This window comes from Schistocerca piceifrons, chromosome 5, assembly GCF_021461385.2.
Source record: "Schistocerca piceifrons isolate TAMUIC-IGC-003096 chromosome 5, iqSchPice1.1, whole genome shotgun sequence".
Taxonomy (NCBI): domain Eukaryota; kingdom Metazoa; phylum Arthropoda; class Insecta; order Orthoptera; family Acrididae; genus Schistocerca; species Schistocerca piceifrons.
Window position 1 is genome coordinate 420,333,233 of NC_060142.1, and position 18,269 is coordinate 420,351,501.

Genomic DNA, 18,269 nt, shown 5'->3' on the forward strand with positions numbered 1-18,269 from the left:
TCCCCGACGTCCACATATTTTACTACTTTATATTCCTCGTGATAGCCATTCGGACGTATTGCAATATTTGCACAGAGTAGTAGATCCTCACCAAAAATTCTGTATCGTTGACTGTAGATTGTTGTTTGATATCTGCCGAAGATCACAGTCCACGAGTGACAGTTTTATTAAGTTCAGAAAGATGTACTATTTCTTACTTTTCGTTGTTGCTAGGATTGAATTGCCGTATGTATATCGGTGTGAGGGGGTATTAATGACAATTCAACAGCGCTTAATGGGTGGAAGTTGCAGATTATATTCCTGATTAGAGATATTTGGCGACCTACGGGGCGATAGGCTGTATCGTTAATACATCATCCTCATGCCTTTGTCTAATTCTAAACTATTCACCTCACTCTTCTCTCAGTGTGATTCGATTGTCAGATACTGACGTCATCGCCAGACAACCCCATTTTGCTTCACGAGATCTGCTAGTAGGCACATTCATTCTTTCCCTTCTTTCGTAAGATTACCAGTTATTGGTAATTACTGAGGCTACGCTATATTGTTAATGGCCGTCATCGAACAGTAACACATAGAGTACTTTTAAAGATTTCAGAAACGGTTACAAGAATTCACAGGTAACGAAGCCTTTTTGTATCAGCGACATACAACGCCTCGAGACCCGAGAACAGATAATGCAAGACTTTATTCAAATAATGCAAGACTTTATTTACTACGACATGTAACGTATTGAGCTGTCTGCGTAATGAATTTCAAGTCGAGCTCTGTGAATATAATGTCCTGCGCTTACTGCCTTTAGTTAGGAAGAGGCACATGCAAAGTATGCCAAAGAGTGGAAGAGAAAACCAGTTCAGGGCCTCGCGGCTGAGAACGTGACAAAGCAAATGGGAGGACACTGAAAAGATCACGGAAGAGCTCTACTTCCTAAACACCGGGGAACGTCTTAAAAATCAATCACATTAATCAATCGAGGAGTGATTCATTGGGCAGAGACTACGTAGATACTGGCTTACCTATTTACCTCGATACGTTTGAGTGATATTGACAGCCTTAACCTCTACGTATCCCCACTGTTACAGTAGTAAACGATACAACAATCCGGCAGGATCTCTGTTCCACAGAATGAAGTGCAAAATCATGCTTGTATCGTAAAAGATACTTGTGGAATTGATGTAGAGGTGTGTGATCACTGTTCCGCCTACACAGATATCTGCGTGTAAAAACACTAGGTACACAAAACTTTATAGTGTATAGAAGAGACAGAAAGAAACACTTTTACAGTGACCAAAATTTCACAAGTCCACCATTTCCTAACTGCGAATCTAAGATGGTCTTGATGTCAGTGATGCTCACTCACGGTGTTCAAACCGTCGTGTGATGAATATTGCTTTTTTATGGGCGTACATGAATCGTTTGCTGTATAGGCACCGATTAATACTCCAGAAGAGCTGGTTGGTCGTTTGGCTAAAGCTGTATCCTCCCTCGGACATTGGTGTGTATTTGTCCCTAGTATTAGTTTAAGTTAGATTAAGTAGTGAGTAAGTCTAGGAACCAATGTTCTCAGCAGTTTAGTCCCATAGGAACTTGTCACCACCAAAGACAGCCATTAGCATGTAGATACCATTTGAGCAGTAATGTAACCGTACGACATTTTTAGCAGCTTGTTCGCTACTCCGCAAACGAACACTCTTGTGGGTTTTAAATGAGACGTTCATTTGAGTCCTCTGCAAGTAGGTTATAACGCAATTCAAAGAATGCACTGGATTCGAGTTTCCAAAGCTGAGGCTTTTAAAATCACGAAAACAAGTCATTCGTAAAAACACACTGAATTCGAACTTCAGTTATTTACAGCCTGGCAGAATGGACTGTTTATAGAGAAAAATAAATAAATATAAAAAACGAAAAAACTCATTTCGATAGATGTTACTAGGTAAAACGATGTTACTAGGTAAAACGCTGTTAGACTGAAAACAAAGACGAGCTGGAACTATCAGATATAGGCACAGCTACAATATATTTTTCAATGTGTTTGATGTAAGAAAACGAAGTCTTCGTCAAGGTATAGAACTCAAAGGAGCGAGTATTTTCTGTATGGTTAACCCCTGAGATCCTGTTTTGTCTACCGAGTCAGTTTTGACTTTTCTAAATGCGAGAAGTTCATCAATATTTACAGCGGACCTGTCGCAAAGCAAGGCGAGTTCGGAGTCTGCTGCCACATATCAGTTTCAGCCACGGTGTTTATTATTTTTGTGGCTGATGGAAGTGAAACCGCACTGCTTTGCTTGGCTTCAACCTCAGATTTTCCTCGACTATTTTTACCGAAAACGCTCTGCTTCAGACAGTAACGTATGCTATGTCACTGTGCACCTCTTTCTAGGAGATCAAATAAATCATTACATCAAAAATAGTTACGTTTACTTCTCTGTAGATAAAGAAGCAATGACTCATAACCATCGAATAAAATACTCACGCCATCGTGTGCTATCACTTCCTACATCAGTATCTCTAACTCCCTTCAAAAAATGGTTCAAATGGCTCTGAGCACTATGGGACTTAACTCTAACTCCGTAACACCACGTACGTTATGTGCCATGGCACACTTCTTGCACCGTTAGGTCTATAATTTCCTTTCTCTCCTGCTCTATGCACGAGTTAGGCGCGGGAAGAACGACAGACTATAAGTTTCCTAAAGACCTTCAACTTCACTGAATTAACCGCCATGGCCCTTTCACTACTTATATGTTCGAAGAAGTAGTATACTCGTGCAAGGTATGCTCCCGCGGCGGCTAAACGAACCAGTCGTGAAACATACAGTCCCTTCTGAAACTGACCTATCGCCTCTACTACTCCTACCTGATAAGAACGATAAACTGACAAATAATACTAGAAAATCGGCTGAAAGCGGTAACTGTATGTTAACTCCGTCGTGGATGAAATAGATTTCTTAAGGTTTTCTTCCAACGATTCTGTCTAGCATCTACATTTACTCCACATAGTTTTAAGTAATCGTTCCACTTTACATTGCCCCGGATGCATACTACTAGTTATTTAATGGTTTGTTTCATGAGTTTTGTCCGACAATAATAGGTTTTCCCACCTATTTACACACAGCACGCGAGACGCATTAATGCTGGCCTTCCTGCAATTTATAAACATTTTCTGGTTTTGTGACGGCATCAGCCGCCAGTAGCCTCGATGAACATCGAATTGTAAGCCAAGACACTTTTAATTATTTTCCAACTCAATTCAATTCAATTTTTTAAAACATTATGTACAAAACTGTAACAGTTAAGCTTTTTATTCTTGTAAATATGCATTTCTGTATTTGTTTATTCAATTATGTGTACATTGTCACTATGTGTTGCCGATGGCTAAATTGAGTACACACTCAAAGGCCAAATAAACAAAACAAAAAAAAGTTAGCCAGCAGGTGGTTTTCTAGGATCCGGCGAGCGGAAGAGAGCAGTATTCAGCAGATGGGTCTCCAGTTCGGGAGGAGACATGTTCGGACCTAGGTCCAGCATCCATAATTAGCTTTAGCATGAGTTTATTTAAATCGCTATCTGGGAATGGATCCTTTGAAACGCGCGCTGCCGATTTGCTTCCCCATTCTTGTCCAGTACAAAAGGGAGGAAGAAAGATTAGGGTTTAATGCCGCGTCTACGTTGATGTCATTAGAGACGAAGGAAAGCCTAGGACTGAAGGAAGGATAGGGAAGGAAATCGGGCGTGTCTTTTCAAAGGAACCATCCAGTCATATTCCTTAAATGATTTATGGGAACCACGGCATTCCTATACGTGGATAGTCGGTAGGAGATCTAAACCACCGTGCTCCTGAATGCGATTCTAGTGTACTGCATCACGTCTCTCGGTTTATCCAATCCAAAGCTTACATCCCCCTGAAATGGCCTCGTTATCAGTGGCTCTTAAAACTCTAATCATCCTTCCTTTCTTACTGGTTTAATTTGTATATCTACGTGAATGATTTAGGAGACAACGAGAGTAGCAGTCTAAGGTTCTTTGCAGATGACGCTGTTGTTTACCGCCTAGTAAAGTCATCGTAGGATCAAAATAGATCGCAAAACGACTTAGAAAATGCATCTGCATGGTGCGAAAATAGGCAGTTGAGCCTAAATAAAGAAAATTATGAGACGATCCACATGAGTGCTGAAAGAAATCCGTTAAAATTATCCACAGAAGTGCTAAAAGTAATCCATTAAACTTTGATTACACGATAAATCACTCAAATCTAAAGACCGAGAATTCAACTACATTCCTAGGAATTACAGTTACGAATAACTTAAATCGGAAAGAACACATAGAAAATGTTGTGGTGAAGGCAAACCGCCGGCCTGAGTGGCCGAGCGGTTCTAGGCGCTTCAGTCTGGAACCGCGCGACCACTATGGTCGCAGGTTCGAATCCTGTCTCGGTCATGGGTGTGTCTGATGTCCTTAGGTTAGTAAGGTTTAAGTAGTTCTAAGTTCTAGGGGACTGATGACCTCAGAAGTTAAATCCCATAGTGCTCAGAGCCATTTGAACCATTTGAAAGCGAACCAGAGACTATGTTTTATTGGCAACACACTTAGAAGACGCAACACATCTGCTAAAAAGACTGCCTACACTACACTTTTCCGTCCTCTTTTGGAGTACAGCTGCACGGTGTAGGATCCTTACCAGATAGAGTTAATGGTATACATCGAGAAAGTTCAAAGAAGGCCAGCAGGTTTTGTATTATCGAGATGGAGGAGAGAGTGTCACATATACGATACAGGACTTGGGGTGAATATCATTAAAAGAAAGACGTTTCAAGTTGCGGCGGGATCTTCTCAGAAAATTTCAATCAACTTCCTCCTCTCAATGCGAAAATATTATTTTCACGCCGACCTACTACATAGGGAGAAACGATCATCATAATAAAATAAGGGAAATTGGAGCTCTCATGGAAAGATACAGACGTTTGCTTTTTTCGCGTGCTCTTCGAGAACGGAATAACAGAGAATTACTGTGAAGGTGGTTCGATGGACCCTCTGCCAACACTTACGTGCGACTTGCAGAGTATCCATACAGATGTAACTGTAGATGTAAGGTCTTATTTACAAGGGCTTGCTGGAAAGTAATTCCTCCGAATTTTTTATGTGAAAACTCTTAAAGCTTTTTTTAAAAAAACAAACGCTCTTAGCGTCTACATCTTTATTCTTCTCTTCTACATATTTTGCAGCCCTATGTCGCTAAACGCTTCCGAATTGTGGTATGGAACATGGCAGTGTGTAATGTAATAACGTCTATATATGAAAACAGCCTGATGTATTCCGAGTTTCGAATTCGAAGAGGTCGCCCTCTCCTACGGTGTGACAATGTCGGACCACACACGAGCGCTGCGACATCCGCAGCAGTCCAGCCGGGTACACTGTCATGGATTATCCTCCGACTTGGTCCCATTCCATTTTCTTCTGTTTCCAAAAATTTAATAACACTTTGAGAACTTCACTTTGATGTTGGTGAAGCATTGCAATCAGAAGTGAGGCTGTTGCTCTGCCAACAAAGTCAAACACTCTACAGTGACGGTATCAACAAACTGGTCTATGGTCGGGAGGTGTGTGATCGTCGTCAGGGTGAGTACGTTGAGAAATAAATATGAAGACATAAAGAATAAAGGTGTAGAATGTTAATAAAGTTTCTAGTATTTACAAAGCCTTAGGAGCTTTTACATAAAAAATTGGGAGGCGTCACACTTCAGCACGCTCTCGTAATAAAAATGGAAATGATCTTGTGTGTGTGTGTGAATGTGTGTGTGTGTGTGTGTGTGTGTGTGTGTGTGTGGTTGTGAGTGTGTTGTATCACAGCTGTGGGAGAGTCTGGAACACCTACTGCTATTTCGAGCAAACTTTCTTCGCATGTTACTTAGTACCAGGTGAGTATTACTCTCGTGGTAAGTCCCTATGTAGCAATTTATACCAAACTCAAAAAGTATGTGGTTCATTATCTGGAAAAAATGTATTGTTGGAATAGGATCATATTAGTGCCGAAACTATAGTTGTTAAGTTCGCTATGCCGACTGACGTCAATCCTGATGAGATTGAAGCCCTAGGAGGAGATATGGCAGTAGAAATTTGCACACTGTATTTGTAGTTTGATTTTGTAATTTAGTTCCTTACTATTTAACTACCTCCAACCCCCCTTCCTCTTTCTTTTTAAACAGGTCATGTGACTACGACTTACTAAGAAGTAGAAGTCGGTAATGACGCTGTTTTTACGACCCGAGGCTGGAAAGTACAACAAAAGAATTTAGATTTTTAATTGTTTTTGTGTTCGTCTTTAAGTAGCTGTTTACTATAGAGGGTAGTTCTCGTTAACTTTTTAAAAACCCGTAGCGACTTCGTTGACATTGAGACAAGTAATCCAATGTAGCCACATGGTGCCGCAAATGTCGGGAAACATCCGAAAGGTGAATGACAAATTTTGATCTTGTGACGCCACCAGAGAACGTCGCAGCGGTTGCGCTTGTCGATACGACCCTCGCCGGTAGGGGTCGGTGCTGCACATCGCTCCTCTTTTTTCGAATCTCTGTTATGATTGTGGTCAGTCGTAAACGTAGAAGTTACAAAGCTCGCTGTAACTAATCGAAAGCTGTTCTTAATTTGTGTTTCTTTCCTTTTGTCTTTTTTTTGTTTGTTTACAGACTTTATTTAGTAAAGAAAATGTGTAGGTCCTTTGCTGGCAGCGGCGCAATTCGGAAACTTATATAGTTGTGACGAAATACACTAGCTTTTTGTTGTACTGTAATTTGCAATAAACCAGTGCGGACCACGACACCGGTAAATGAAATAATAAATATTACCTCAACAAAGACGCATAACTGTCTAACCCATCGAAGGAAATACTGCCTGTCACAATCAAAGTTCGAGCCATGAGCCTCAAGCTATAGTCGTGTTCGCGGGACCGGAGCTGCACGGAAGTGAATACTTGGGCTGGGATGATCAGGTGCGGCAGACCAACAAGCTCAACCGTTGGACGTGCGGCGAGGTAGGTCGTCTGGTGACGTTATATGTTCAACTTCTGTCATCCACTTTTCGGGTACTTCCGGACATTTGCGGCCCCATGTGCCTTTGGTTAAGTTACCTGTCTCAGCGTCACCTACGTTGCTTTGGGGTTTTAATAAGAACACCCTGTATACTCCAACCGTCTTGCCTATGATAGGCGGTGCAGCAATAAGACACCGGTGGAACGGTCTGACAACATTACGGAGAGAACGGCTTGTCTTCACGGCATGAGCAGTCCCTCTGGCGCCGTGCCTCCTGCTAACGGCCGGGCAGAACTGCGCTACAGGCCCGACATGGTGGCTGGCGGCGCGCCGCCGACCGTGGAGGCGTGCGTCAGTGACCGCCCCCGCAGCCGCCCCGCCCCACCCCCGCAGCCGCCCACGCCATCTGATGCCCCGGTAACGGCCGCTACTGCCCCTAGCACGGCGTTAGCTGATTCCCTGCGCCGCGGCTACACGATGCTCGCCTCTTCCCAAAAGCGCCATTACTTCCGGTGGCGCCTGAGGAAATACTGTCGTCCAATACAGGCTGCTCGGTGCGTATCCTTAACGACTTCCTCATCCACATCATTGGTAAATTGCACAAATTGACTCATTCGTTCCCTCCTGCGCTTCCGGTGACATCTAAATCATTTGTGATTCACTATGGAATCCACGGATCAAGGCAGTTAGGTGGACGCACTGCTTTTTCGCCTCTGACTCAGTACTACACTAAGCATATTAACGAAAGTACGATCATATGCGCTATCAAATGAAAACTGTGACAGGTCTGAGGATCCCTTGGTACAGATGACGCAACATGTTATCTTGGATCGTAGATTATCGACTGAGGTACAAGCAGCTTCAGAAAACTGTGTTGGAGCCCTATCAGTCCACGTTGTTTATTAGCAACGCGTTAAAATTTTTTAATAATAACCTCAAACATTTTGCGGATGATACAGCTATCTATAACGAAGTATTATCAAAAGAAAAAGTACATACAGGGTTATTCAGCTGCCCTTACCCATGGATTTTATGCAACCCGCAACGCCTTCAAATACCGGGGCAAAATTTTCATATTCTGTCGATCGCTATGCGCAAACTATTAGTCATACAGAAAAAATAAACAGCACCTTTTTGTAGAAAATTTAATGTAGTTAAATTCTGTTCCGCTATACATTTCCGCTGTTGACCACGGCTTTCGATTTACGGAAAGAAAGTGTTTGAAGATAACTTTTGTACATTTTTCTCGAATAATTCCAAACTACGGCCTCTAGCGAAAACGTACCCCAGTAGTAAACTTAACTGCATTAAATTTGGTACAAAAAGGTCCTGCTCGTTTTTTTTTCGGTAGGTCTAATAGTTCTTAGCGACAGAGAGAATACAAAAAAAAAATTGCACTTGGTATTTGAAGACGTTTCGAGTTGCATAAAACCTATTTGTAAGGACAGCTGAATTATCCTGCAGGGTTATAGCCTATCAGTTCTTGATGATAATACAAAGTGGTGCAGACTTTGGCAGCTTGCTTGAGATGCTAAGAAATGTAAAACTTGAACTTCAAAAAAAGGTGAAAAAATAGTATCCCACAGCTACAGCATCAATTAATCAAATTAGGAATCAGGGCGCTCTCGCAAATACCTGTGTGCAACAATTTGAGGGAATATGAAGATGAATGATGAGATAGGCTCGGCTGCAGGTAAAGTATATGACAGGTGTCGGGTCATTGACAGGATACTCGTACAAAAATTCAGTCAGGCTACGCAGGAGACTGCTTACAAAACAGTCATATGACCCATCACTGTTCAGATCGCTGGAAACCAAACCAAATACGACTAATAGAGGATAGTGAACTTGTAAAAAGAAGGGAAGCGGATAGCTAGACATTTGAGAGAGCATCACTGAAACACTGGAAGACCTGAGTTTCCAGACTCAGGAAGACAGGAGACAACTACCTCTTCCATTTAAAAAGTTTCAAACGGTGCAGACCGCAACGTCTACAAATGTTATCTCGTCCTCCATTTCCCCCTAGTCGTATGTAGTTCTCTTCGTTTCACAATTACTTTTATATCTTCTTCTATATGGTCGGTGTACTGAAGCATTGGTCTTCCTCGTGCATCCTTTACTCGTGTTTTCGCTTCTGTGACTGAAAGGACAAGGTCTATATAGCCTTCTTCCTTCTGTATTGGCGGAAGGCGCCTGCTCGATACTGACGCAAAACAGTTTCCTTTTCTTTTTCTTCAGCTGTATTTTTCTTGTATGATGCAGTTGAGGTCTGAAAAACTCGTGTTGCCTCACAAGAACCTGACATATATAATTTCGAGTACCGATCGGCACATTACTTGAGAAACGATATGACAAAAAAAATTGCTGGCGGAAGCCTCAGACAAATGGTATAGTTCGGAGATGCTACAGAAAGAAGCGGTAGCGTGTAAAACTAACAGCAATAAACACAGCTGTCGGAAAAGAAAAAAAAAGTGTTTGTCAACAATGTCCACACAAGTGCCAAATCCATCGGACCCTCCTTTGCTTGACAATCACCCAAGATGATCATTTCTCTTTAACATCATTGGTTGTCACCCTGTCTGTCCTTCCATAAGGCTTTCCTCCAGCACAATGTCTCAAGGGTCTGAAATATTTCTTGTTGCCGCTACCCTACTGTCCGAATATAATTATTGGGACAGTCACAAGCGTAATGCTCCAATCAAAACTCTTTATACAATTTTCCTGTCGTTTAAAATACTATCTTCGACGTCGCCACTGTCTTTCATTTATTGATAAACGCTGTTTTAGGTCTCGCAATTCTACATTCCCCTCCTGGCATCAACTACCATTCTCTGTAATGCTACCACCAAGATACTTGCAGCGGTGCCTGTTTCAGGTTATCAAGATTTGCGTTTGCTGCTACTGTCAATTTATTACATAGCTTGACTACAACTTGCTTTTCATTTATTTTCACATTTTGTGCCTCTTAAAAATACCTTGTTCGTGCTTGCTGAGGCTATACTCAGATTCGCATTTTATTGCTATATTGCCTGCAAATCTAAGGATTTTTATGACTCCCTTATGAGAAGTACATATCTTTACATTTATTTTTTTGCATCTTCAGTGTAAGCGTTAAACAACAGAGGCGAAAGACTACATCGTTGCCTAACATCTTACTCTTTCGAGTTTTATCTCACAGTCTTTAGTTTTGACAATTGTTTCAGGCTTTCTGTACAGCTGCTGTGTTATTTTCCAATGCATCTTAGTACTTCTAACATCTTTGGTCACTTTACGTAATCCAAAGCCTTTTTAAAACAAATAAAACCTACAAATAATGGTTTATTCATTTTGAGAATTTTTCCATGTAGTAGTATTAAGTTCATTATTGTTTGTCTGGTTTTTCTACCCATCAAAAATCCAAACTAATTTTCAGGGAGGATTTTTATTAATTTTCCGTGAGATTCTGCTGCTATTTATCTTCGAATGTCTTGTAGAAGTATAGGTTTTAGATTTAATAAAAGTTTGTATTTGAAGTTCTTCAAGAACTGTAGATGTATCATTTCAGCTCTGAAAAGTCCATTGAATTTTAGCTCTGGTAGTAGCTAATTCCACGTTTAACGAGAGAGAAGTATGCTAAGCAAACACCGAACATTATAAATTTATAAACCTCCAGCTGGGAGAGAGATTCTGTAGTTCACCAGACACAGGACACAATTTTTCCATAATTTGCGCTGTTACCACCCATCCTTCGACAACGAATTAAATTCCAATAAAAGATTTTGATGATGGCACGTAGATTTAAGTTACATGTTAGTCTTTATGATGATGATGCGTATTTCACTGTATATCACTATCCCCTTCGACGGCTGAATCGTCTCTCCGCCCACTGTTCGCCAAATGGGAGCTTTTGGAATGGCATTAGTTATATTCGAAACGCCACGAAAGCGACGGCGTCAGCAACGAGTCGGTGCTAACGGATATGTATCAGACAGGCGCCCTGACCTCTTTGCTTACTCTATTGCAAAAAACACGACGCACATATTCCTTTCTGTGCGTGTATTTTATGAGGTCAGGCGCATCATAAAAGGAAGGAAGTTTAGGGTTTAACAAGAAAGTCACAGGAGACGGAGAAAAAGTTGAAACGTGCAACGATGGGGCAGGAACAGTGGACGAAACGTATCTAGAAGCACTTCGATACAAACACACGGAAGGTTTTCTACTTAGGAATTTGATTTTGTCCTTTTATTCTGGTTTCGGAAACAAATCATTTCTTGTACAGATTCAATGGTAGTGAAAGTTACTTTTATATCGGAAAAATATGATGCACTCATTGACACTATTTCAGTTAGTAGTCGTACTCAGAGCTGCTGTTAGGTGTATGGAGATTTAACAAAATAATTACGACGCTTATGTGACTCATCTGACATAACAACATCTGTGATAAGTTAACAACGTCTTGAAATAGTGACAGAAGTACAGTGGAAAGTCATCTAATCATGATGTAAGTGCGTTAGCACTTCGAGCTCGTGTCAGCTTGAATGAAATTCTTTTAGATGTGAGGCCGCGTCAAACCGTACAGAATAGTACAACAAGATCCGGTTTCAACGATCTCTCTTTGTGTTGATCAGAACGTAAACTCGTATACGAATGCAGGCTTAAAGCTGCTATGGGAAGCAGTATAAAAAATTAATAAGCTCAGAAAGATTCTTTAAGTGTCGAAAAAGCACCAAAAAATCAAAATACTTTTCTTTTCATTTGACTTGTTGTTTTTGTCAGAGATGCACTTTGTTCTTTGGGGCATTGTAAAAATGCAACATGGGATCCTATGGAAACCCTATTCAACTTTCTATTCCTATCTCCATCGCTGTATGCATTAGCCGTTTAAAATTTCGAGCAAGGTCACAGAAACCACGCGTATGTAAAATAGTTAATAGGCAATTGAATATGTAAATGTTGGAGGAAACTAAAAATTAAGACATCAATACTTTATTTCTGGGGTGTTTAACACAACTTCTTCTAGATCTCAAGATCCTTAATTACCACCGTACGTCACCAGTTAATAATATAAACGGTCGCAAAAATAATGTTGATACAGTACTGTAGAGTTTTTGTTGAATTTCTCCTTCTTTTATTTTCACCACCCCAGCAAGTTACTTTAAACTGGCTTTGTAAGTTTCTCTTTTATTACAAAAATCTGTGGAACTGTTCCGAAATATATCTCTGCTAACTTTGGAAAGTCGAAGACTAAACCACCAGTTCAGAAACTGATTGGGCTTTCTGAACAAAGTGGAATAAGCTTTATGAATGACAGTAGGCGATGGTTTTAGAGCCGGCCAAAAGTTTTGTCTTTATCAAAACCGAGTCAAGTCTCAGACATTATATGCGTTGTGCTTAAACTGTTCTGTCGTACTGGGAGAGCATTAATACATCGTATGCTAGGTGATAAATATTATTACATTGGTTCAGCTATAGGACAGCAGATTATTTGTGTATATCCCAGTGGGTACATCTCTTGCCCCGTTTCCAGCATATCGCTCCGTGAAGAGTCTCCATCGCTGGGTTGTAAACAAAAAAGTCTTTCATGATTTCATCGATAGTCATTACGCGTGCCTGTTATCATGCTTAACCGGTGAGCGTAGGACCATTAAGCAATATGCGCAATATAACCCGGAGAGCGACACTGAATGAAGTGCTACGGGGGGTTTAAAGAACTATTTCCATTTTTTAAATCCATAAAATTAATTACTACGTCGTTATATACGCTGTGTCTTGTTTAAATAGAAACAGTGCAACAGTTGCAGTGAAACGGAATTGAAAATTCGCTGCGTCTGTATGCAGGGGCAATGGACTGGAAACAGTACGTAAGTAAATAATAATAATAATTAATTTTAATATTAATAATAATAATAACGTGAACGACTGCAGATTTCAAGCTCATAAAACTATTAAAAAGTTAACTCGACTAACTGTTGAAAAACATTGGAGCACCTTTGCATTTCAGTAACAGTGTGGCCTCTTCGTTATAGATTTGCATTTTTTTTTTCCAGAACGTCAGATGACTAAACAGTCTTCGCTGTAAGTGAACATTTGCTCAAAGATGATTAGTTAAAATGGGCGTGATAAAGGAGTACAGAATTCTACATTTATGATGAGAAACTTAACAACAAATTTAATTGTTATGTACTTCCTAACATAAAACAAGAGCGATACAGCACATACAATTACGTCCAAACGTACTTTATTTCTTTCCCGTTGGAAAAATTACGAAAGAGAGCGCACTAATTGTTGAATTTAGTCTCTGTGGCAACGACTTTCATTGGCGGCTAGGTGAATGTCGGACTACAGTTTTAAATGATTTTTGTTCGAATCTCGATGTGCTTAAGATTCCTTCTAATGAGCAAAATTCTTATAAGTTCTGACAACAATGTAATACGGTGAAATACAACTACACTCGCGGTTCGTGTCCAATTTTGAACTACCGGTATTAGTTTCCGTATAACTGTCTGGATGAATCGCTACAGAGCTCGGAAGATAAGAAGAACGTAGGGAGAAGAATGGCTGGGAACCGCACAATGGTGTTAAAACTTTCAGATTGCTGGCTGCTATAGTCTTGAATTTCCTTGGCCAGCTTTTATTGATCTTCTGTAACAATATTCCGAAATAACTTATACTCTGCTGATGAAACATTGCAGGCATTTGCAAGATACTAAGAATGAATAATCCGTAATTCTAGTCTTTAACACACGAGAACCTTGGCTTTAGTCACCAAGGATATAAACAGTACACTAATTCTTATTTAAACGTCTCATGAAATTTCTTATTAAGAGCCTTGAGATGGAAATAACAGTCATAAACATTGAACAAACTGAAAGTCTGACCTTTGTTACCTCTCAATAAATGTGCCGCTTGCTAAGAGCGGAACAAAAACTTGCCGCTGCGAAGGTCTTAGATCACCTTTATTGCGTTACCGAGTAATGTCAAATACATTCGCAAAGCAAAGTAGAAGGTTGTCGCTTTCTCTAAAAAAGAATTTTATTTCTTCGTCTCTGCCCCCAAGAGGTGCTGAATTTCATTTTTAGTTGTGTAAGTCTTAGATTTCTCTCAAAAATAATTTCCATTTATTATCGTGACACTGGACTTCACAAAAATTTGCGTGTTAGATGTGTTACGTTTCAATCACGCGCCGAAAGTATCGGGCATGCAGCCTCATCACGATGTCGTACACAGATCAACGAATCACGTAACTCAGTAATTAACTGTACGCATGTAACGAGCTGTTGACTTCGTGTACACGGTACACGATGCGTGCGAACAGTGATATGCCATTTTTTTCTATTTAGCTGTTCGCCATATCCAAACATAAGAATGTGAATTATTTAGCGAGAACAAAGAGTGTTACCTCTCGTAGCTCTAGCTACAGACTACTTCTGGTTGTTTATAGATTATTCTTGACACCTTTGTCCGGGTTATGTTAGTGAACTCCAGTGTGCGCGCCCTAATGAACCCGTACACATACGGAGTATGTGACGGAGAGAAAAGCTTTAAACTGGCTCAATATCAGAAGTCTTGCAACTCTTATTTTTATCAGCCTGTTAGCTAATATAGATTCGGCAAATCAGTTCTACACCTTTTTAGAATTCTTAGTAGGTACTAACTCTACGTGTTGAGTCCTAGGATTGTTACAGGATAGTAGGAGATACTGTATTTGTGAGTGCAGGTCTCTTGTCTCTTTTACTGTTATGGGCGAAATGGCGCCTCCGGACCAACAGATTGATTGTGACATTTCATTTCTCTGGACTTGATATGACTTGATGAGACCGTTGTCAGATTGTTGGCAAACATCCCGTGTTCGTGGCTCAGTGTTCCTATAAAATATTTGGATGAGTTTCCCGAAACTCACTCAACGTCATATCTTATTACATTGTTTATTTCATTCAACAAATGGCATTGCGTCGCATTCGAGACTTGGTTAAGAACTCGTCACCACTCCTGAGTTCAGAGTACAGCCACACTTGTGAAGTGAACCTGACCACTAACTGTCAAACTGCTATTGTCTCATTCAGATTACGTATTGATTTATAAATAATTTCCTTTATTTCCGTCTATGATCACAAAGTTAGATCGTTAGACTACCAGTTTCGGTCAACGATGAACATCTTAAGATCTGTTTTCTATTAAACGAAATTTATTCATCACTTTCTGGATCATTGTTCTCTTCGCGACTATGTCGTAGCTTGTGAAACATATTGATCTCGTAAATCAAATAATGCGGAAGCTAAGGTGGGTGGTTGTCTCGTCCATATCGGGCGTCTTTGTCGAGTCTTACTAAAGATTGGCAGGTGGCCAACATTTAGACTTCACTGAAATTATTTAACGAGTATTCTTGGATCCCCTGCAAGACACAGAACAGTCACCTGGACCTGCAACTTAACACAAAGTACACCTAATAGGAATACCACAGTCGCTAAGTGTTATGGACAGCTAACATCTCTTTGCGCAAAACAGCATTTTTGCTGCGTCGTCTTCAGCAAGCGACCGTCTTTCTAATCAGATAATAATTTACGCTGTTTTGCATTTTCAGTTATGCGGCTCACAGGAAGTACGATATGCTTCAAGACCGCCAGAAGTGGTGAGATACAATGAAAATTCAAAATAGAACAAAAATTGCAAATTAGTGAGCGTTAGGAGACTATTTCCTTGAGGCACTTTTTAGCTCTTTCCTTTTTCTTATGTGTGGACATGCCGGAGCTATTTAGAAAGGTATTACTCTACAACATCCGTCCACTATAAATAGTACACGAACCTGAATTAAGGCAAAATGGGAATGTTCGGAGAACTTAGGTGGGGATCCCTGGAAGAAAGACGACATAAATGTCGCGAAACCCTATTGGGTAAATTTAGAGAACTGCACACGAAGATAACTGTGCGACCACTATTCTACCACCAACTTATAGTTCCTCGTGTAGTGATCGTGAGAAGAAGGTAAGGATCATGAAGCATGTAGACAGTCAATATGCTTAACACGCAAGTGATGATATTAGTGCGACGCACCTTCCATAGTGGCTTACAGAGTATTTATGATGCTGTTGATATAATTAGCGATCCTGTTGATGGAAAAATTAGTGTGAAAGTGGCTATGTGTGGTTCTGCCCAAAGAAAAATTAATTTATAGATTTTTATTTACGAATAGTCATAGAGCAATGAACATTAATATTTAGAAAGATAGAAGTTAATTTGACGTATCTGAGGTGAAAAGGATATTCTCTATCTAGAAATTACGCCCTCCAGTATGAGGAAAATGGAGCACTGTAAAGCAATACTTGTCTTAACTTTATTTTGCATTCCTCGCCCAAGTTTGATAATTCTAACCAGAAGAGTTTAAACAATGAAAAATATGAGGGGCTTGTCAATATTTAGGTGGAAGGCAGGTATTTTTTATTTCTGTGAATCTGTGTATCTACGAACTGAATGATGAATTTCATAATTACACTAATTTTTTAAATATGCTCCCAACAAAGTATTCTTACTCAGAGTAGATAAAATTAAATGTAATAAATTGTATCGAGGTTCGGAGTTCACCTTAAGCTATAGTCGTGCGCCTATAACTGGTAACTCAGTTCAGAGATCAGATGATGGCTACAGCATATCACCACCAACAGGACCGTGCTTAGGCTCATACTGGACTATAGGAGATGTCCGTCAAGTGTCTTTTACAAAAGAGGTTGTATAAAATCTTTGACGGTGCAGCGCATTGCTTTCATTGTATCTTTTATGAAAGTTAGATTATGGTCCTAGTTTTTATAAAAGATTTTTCGAAGAACTTTGACTGTGTATTATGGGCCTTAATAACATGCGGTATTCAGACCAATCTCCAGGGTAATCGTAGGTTTACGTTTCTTTTTAAAATGTAATAATTATTTTTTTATTTTGACGTGTCTATGTCGCTATTTTTAAGTACAATGTGTTTACTAAATTCCCGCAGTTCTTTTTTTTTTTTTTTGTGGCGCCCCGACTTATTTCCGATGACTTTGAGGGTGACCGTGTGCATGTTAATGTTTCATCACAATTCAGAACTGGAACTTACGTGCAATGCGTTATGAGTAGAATAACGATGGAAACTTCAATAAATATTGGATGACAGAAATTTCCGTTTCATTGGACTGTACTACAAAACAAGCAGAAACTGACGAAAACCATAGCGGTGATCTCTCATAAATATATGGATCACTTTTTTAGCTAAATCGTGATGTGAAACAAGTGTCTAGTCAGTTGTTACAACATATAAAAAGTGTCCAAGCAATTGGGAGGACGCCACCACGAAAAATTAGCTTTATCCTGCTAATATCCTTGTAATGTTACGAGATTCTGCAGTTGCTCCGAACGATTTTGTTCCCAATCTCACTCAGAGCCTAGAGGTCTTACACTTCTTAACTTACATCATGTTAATTCTTTTTTCTATGTTTGCCAAGAACATTCGACATATTTCAGTGGGTTGACCTTTGTTCTAAATTTCTGATGAATTAACAAGCAGCATTCTTTAGCTCAGAATTTGCTTATCTTGAGAACATGCTAATATGAATAGTAAATCAGTCATTTTCAGTGCGGTATATTTTTCCTCCCGTTATACCACTCAGCACAGAACCTTCCTCTTACAATCTGTCGCTACATGGACTTGCAACAACATTGATTGTACTACGCAGCTAGGAATAAAATGAAACCAACGGTTATTAATATGCCTCTGCCCTGCAAGAGAGAAAATGTTTGCTGATTTTAAAAAAGTAATTTTAAGTGACGTCATTTAGTATTTTATTTATTTGTTCTGACAATGGAAGCTTATTAATTTATCTTTCAGTGTGGGTATTCACGATTGAAATTATACAAATATAGTCAAATCGAAGGCAACTTCACTGTGGTGTCTACGAGGGATTAATTTTTTTTAACACCAACTTATCTCAATTTGCAGCGCATTGAAGAAACAGATTTTTTATTACTAACTGTGTAAAAGTAGTCTTCGTATTTTGCAAGATTGTAACATGAAAACAAATGATCGCATGAATAGCATGTGAACCTGTTATCCAGCTTAATAAAATATTTTGTACTATTGTTAAATTCTACATTATCAGGTATGACTCTTACAAATAATTGTTTCGACTTTTGAGGTTGCTGTGCAACAGCCGTACAATAATTTTTAAATGAACACACCGTAATTTGACTGTATTGTTGTTTATTTAATTACGACCCAGGTTTCGGCCTTTTATGCAATTTT